Source organism: Rattus norvegicus, chromosome 5 (assembly GCF_036323735.1).
Source record: "Rattus norvegicus strain BN/NHsdMcwi chromosome 5, GRCr8, whole genome shotgun sequence".
In the NCBI taxonomy this organism is placed as follows: Eukaryota; Metazoa; Chordata; class Mammalia; order Rodentia; family Muridae; genus Rattus; species Rattus norvegicus.
The window spans coordinates 109,710,139-109,715,528 of record NC_086023.1 but is presented as its reverse complement, the minus strand read 5'-3'; the positions used below and the strand labels follow the sequence as shown (position 1 = coordinate 109,715,528).

General features: G+C 37.7%; 1 pseudogene; it reads left to right on the top strand.

Annotated features, from left to right (window-relative positions):
• Positions 1-2,410: 2,410 nt before the first annotated feature.
• On the top strand, positions 2,411-3,954 carry Lmntd1-ps1 (lamin tail domain containing 1, pseudogene 1; annotated as a pseudogene).
• The last annotated feature ends 1,436 nt before the right edge of the window (positions 3,955-5,390 follow it).

The window sequence follows — 5,390 nt, the reverse complement described above, 5'->3', positions numbered from 1 at the left end:
TGTAGTTTCTATTTGTATCACTGAGTTGCCAATAGTTATTGGGGAAGCTCATTCTCCTCTATTCTTCACCATGATAAATCAGAATCCAGTCTTGTTCTAGTATTGGGATTATTTTTTTATTTTTTAATTATTGTTCTTGTTGCATTTTCTTTATCCACCTTGAAATCAGAGGAAAAGCAGTGTAACTACTTATATTTTAATGGCTGTGCAAGGTGTAAGAGAGTTACATACACGAAAGCTATCTCTTTCCTGATGGAGGAAAAGTTGTAGACTCAGAACGATCTTACAGGTAATGAGCAGAGGACAGCCAATAGCAGTTGCTCCAGTTTTTCAGATGGGCATCTGATTAAAGAGTCTGTGATTGTTTCCTTGCATCAGATGCATGTTCCATAAATAAGACCCAAGCTCATTTTAGATCATTTCAGATTCGTTCCCAGCTAAGCTTGTTTATTAAGACATTCTATCTACCAAGTATACATTTTTGACTCAGACAGGTTTGTGGTTGTGTGTTGTCTCACACCGCATGCAAGCCAGAAACTCCTCTTTTTAATTCAACAATTTCTTCAATATTTTTTCTTACCATTATTTGTTTTCCTAGATTCCTGTTTGAAGTTAATTCAAATTCCAGTTCTAGTAAAAATCTAGTAAGTAGTGTGCTCTCCAACCTTTCCCTAATGTTGGAAAGAAAATCAGAAAACAATCTCTAGAGCAGCTCAAAGTACCACTCAGCCAGAAAGGAGCTTTTTCTTTCTTTTTTTTTTTTTGTTCCAATCTGAACTTCAGGGTAGCACAAATGTTACAAAAACACCAGTAAGATAGTAATCCCAAAACAAGCTCAATCTTTGCTTACTTGCTTTTTTCTTTCTTCTACTCCAGATTCCAAGACAGTGATAACAACAACAATATGTTATTTTTCTCTGAATGTCCTAAAAATTACAGATTATAAAATCTTTTCTTAGGTCACTAAATTGTAGTACAAAATGAAATAGTAAAACTGTTTCCTTTCTTCCCATCTCTCATCTTCCTACCCCCACTTAAATACCTCAGGTATTTGGCAAACCAGCAAAACTGAAGCCATTGCTTTCTACCATATATTCATGTCAAGTCCCTGAAAATAAGAAACTCTGGGTGGTTTTGGACCAATGGGAACTTTAAAAAGTGATTCTAATAAGTGATGTATAAGCCCTGAGCTGAGCCTGGAACTGTTCAAGGGGATCTGACCATATACAGTACACCAGTTGTTCTAAGCTTTTACTTCTGGGTGAAACATTTCTGAGATCTGAGACTCGACACCTAACTGCACATTAAAATTATATGAAAAAATTCATAAATACTGAACCACGTTTAAAGAAATGATTTGTGATCTACTGCTATTTGGATCTGTTTCATGATCAAACACAAACAAACTTCCATCCCATTGCATTGAAATAAGATTTAGTCTTCTACACTAAAGTTCGAAAATAATTAGAAAACTATACAAAATCATTAATTACTCAAAGAATTTAACAAAACCCCTATGGCTTTCAAAGGAAAAGAAGATTGGAACATATCATCCTAATACAATATAAATGTTACAATCATGGCAACTTTAAAACACACATTAAACCCATGTTCTGATAAGTAAAGGCGCCACACTCCTACATGAAAACCATAAAAATAAAAATATAAAGTGAAACCAATAGAAACAGCAGACCTGAAACATACAATCACTAAGTCTGGTCAGCTTAATAAAATCTAGAGGCAACAGATTGAAAGATGTCTTACAACTTCCCAAGATTACCTAAAGGCTAACATATAGATTCAATACACTCAACAGATCTCAAACAGGATAAATAAAAATAAATACAGGTTAAGCCATTAGAAACAAAATACTGAGATGATAAGAGCAAAAAAATTTAAATTTGCCTACACCTAAAAAAGGCTTACAAATGCATGAGACAAAATCTGAAGGAATTCAAAGGATAAATAGAAATTATTATAATTAGAAGTTTAACCATTGTTTTATACAAAGTAAAAACAGAGAGCTTAAACGTTGGGAATTAAAAATAGAAAACAATCTATTTTGATCATCTCAAAACACCAAGTCACAAGGGAGCTTTTAATTTCTCTTCTATGTTCCAGCCTGAAGTAATATAAGTATATAGAATGACTGAAAAGTCTATTGGTCTAACTGTATATAATAAATGTTTAAGGTATATTCTAGTGCTGGTGAAATAATTCAGTAACTAAAGGTATTTACCTGAAAGCCTTGTAAATGGAATTCTAGCCCTAGACCCTACATGAAATAATGAGGAAACTTATCCATTAATGCAGGTTTTCCTCTTACCTTATCATGCCTGCCATTGTATGCCTATGGCTGCAAAATAAGCAGGCATATATATGCACACAGGCACACAAGAGCATACACAAACCGTGGAGAGAACATGGAGGCAGATGTCAAGATTCTACTCTGTACCTTTACAGGCACAAGCCTCATGTCTCTAAAGAAGCAGCCCCAACCGAGCTCTGACTTGGATAACTACGTTCTGGGGGATGGTGAGGATTATTTCCTTTCCTTGTTTGGAGACTCGAAGAAGCTCACATCGCATATATCTCAAGCAGAGGACATGAGCAACCACCTTTCTATGATTCCTGAGGAAGTTGGCCAGTTTGTATCAAGTTCTCTTGGAGACATTAAAATAGCTGAGGTAAATGTCAAGGGTTTCTTTGTGAGGCTTGTTAACTCCTGCAATGAGAAGGAAGTGGAGATTGGAAACTACATCCTCCAGCAAAACGTGAACAGACACGCAGTCTCCCTGTACCGATTCCCACATCACAATGCAGGCCAGTTGCACGGTGACCGTGTGGGCAGCAGCTTTGGAGGCAAAGCCACAGCAGCCAACGGACTTCGTTTGGGAGGAACAGAGCAGGTTCCAATCCAGTCGGGACTGCACGACCATCTTGTGCAAGCCCAACGGTGAGGCCATCGCCTGGTACACTCCCATCCACTGAAAGCAAGTCTGGGAGAAGCTGGAGACTGACATTGAGTTTGAAAGATGCTCAGTGGTGATCCCATCACTGAAAAGCCACATATTTGGACGGACAACAGCATCTGTGTCTTCCATAAATAAGGAAAACAAGAACCGACACAGAAAACGCCCTCCCAAGTCTGCCCTGTTCTCTTGAGAGAAAAGGAAATCCTGCTAACCATTTTCCCCAATAAGAGTCCTTAGTGCCGCATCCCTGACACCCCTCCACATCCCCACAGTTCTCTGATTGAATCGCATGACTCAGACATTTCTGAAAGCAGTTTGGGTACACAGCCCAAGCCTCAGTCAACCAAGCCCAAACCAGATCCAAGGACCAAGAAAAAGAAATCAAAGCCATAAGAAAATGGAAAACCATGGAATCTGTGAACGTGAGTAACGGCTGTAGAGTTGCTTTACAGCAAAATGAATAATTGCAATAAATTTTTGAGGGTCTCCTTCATGTCCGAAGCTGACCTCAACCTTAGGTTAACGCTCCCACTTCAGCCTCCAGATGTGGTGTTTGAAACACCACAGGACGTGGATCGTTCTTTTTTCCTCCTTTCTTCTTTCTTTCGCTGTTTTAAGACAGGGTCTGGTGATATAACTTCGGCTGGCCTAGCACTTGCCATGTAGAATATACTGGCTCCAACTCACAAGAATCGACCGGCCTCTGCCTCCTGAACACTGTACCCCATTTTTAATAGGGTTATTTGGTTCTCTGAAGTCTAGCTACTGAGTTCTTTGTATATATTGGATATTAGCTCTCTATAAGATACCGGATTGGTAACGATCTTTGCCCAAACTGTTATTGGCCTTTTTATCCTGCTGATAGTGTCTTAGAGAAACTTTGCAATTTTATGAGGTCCCATTTCTTGATTCTTGATCTTACAGCATAAGCCATTGGTGTTCTATTCAGAAAATCTTCCCCTGTGCCCATGTGTTTCAGTCTTTTCCCCATTTTCTCTTCTATTAGTTTCAGTGATTCTGGTTTTATATGGAGGTCCTTGATCCACTTGGACTTGAACTTTGTACAGAAAGATGAGAATGGATCAATTTGCATTCTTCTACATGCTGGCCACCAGTAGAGCCAGCAACATTTGTTGAAAATACTGTCTTTTTTCCACTGTATGGTTTTAGTTTCTTTGTCAAAGAACAAGGGACCATAGCTGTGTGGGTTCTTTTCTGGATCTTCTATTCCATTGATCTACCAGTCCATCTCTGTACCAATACCATACATTTTTCATCACTGTTCCTCTGTAGTACAGCTTGAGGTCAGGGATGGTGAATTCCCCCAGATATTCTTTTATTGTTGTGAATAGCTTTCACTACTCTAGGTTTTTGTTGTTGTTTTCCAAATGAATTTGAAAAGTGCTCTTTCTAACTCTACAAAGAATTGAGTTGGAATTTTAATGGGGATTGCATTGAATCTGCAGATTGCTTTCAGCAAGTGGCCAGTTTTACTATATTAATTCTGTTAGTCCATGAGTATGGGAGATCTTTCCATCTTCTGAGGTCTTTTTCGATTTCTTTCTTCAGAGACTTGACGTTCTTGTCATACATATCTTTCACTTGGTTGGTATTGTCACCCCAAGATATTTTATATTGTTTGTAATTATTGTGAATAATGTTGTTTCCCTAATTTGTTTTTCAACCCATTTATCCATTGATTAGAAGAAGGGTACTGATTCGTTTGAGTTAATTTTATATCCAACCATTTTGCTGAAGTTGTTTATCAGATGTAAGAGTTCTCTGGTGGAATTTTGGGGTCACTTAAGTATACTATCATATCATTGGCAAATAGTAATATTTTGACTTCTTCCTTTCCAATTTGTATCCCATTTGTTGTCTGATTGCTCTGTCTAGGACTTTGAGTACAATATTGAATAGATAGGGGGAGAGTGGGCAGCCTTGTCTAGTCCCTGGTTTTAATGGTATTGTTCAAGTTTCTCTCCATTTAGTTTGATGTTGGCTACTGGTTTGCTTTATATTGCTTTCACTATGCTAACATACAGGCCTTGAATTCATGATATTTCCAAGACTTTTAACATGAAGGGGTGTTGAATTTTGTCAGATGCTTTTTCAGCATCTAATAAAATGTTCATATGGGGTTTTTTTTGTTTGTTTGTTTATCAAGGTAACGTACCATGTTAATCAATTTTATGTATTGAACCCTCCCTGCATCTCTGGGATGAAACCTACTTTATCATGATGGATGATAATTTTGATGTGTTCTTGGATTTCGTTTGTGAGAAATTTATTGAGAATTTTTCCATCAATACTCATAAGAGAAACTGGTCTGAAGTTCTCTTTCTTTGTTGGGTTTTGTGTGGCTTAGGTATAAGTGTAATTGTGTCTTCACAGAAAAACTTGGGTAGTGTTCCT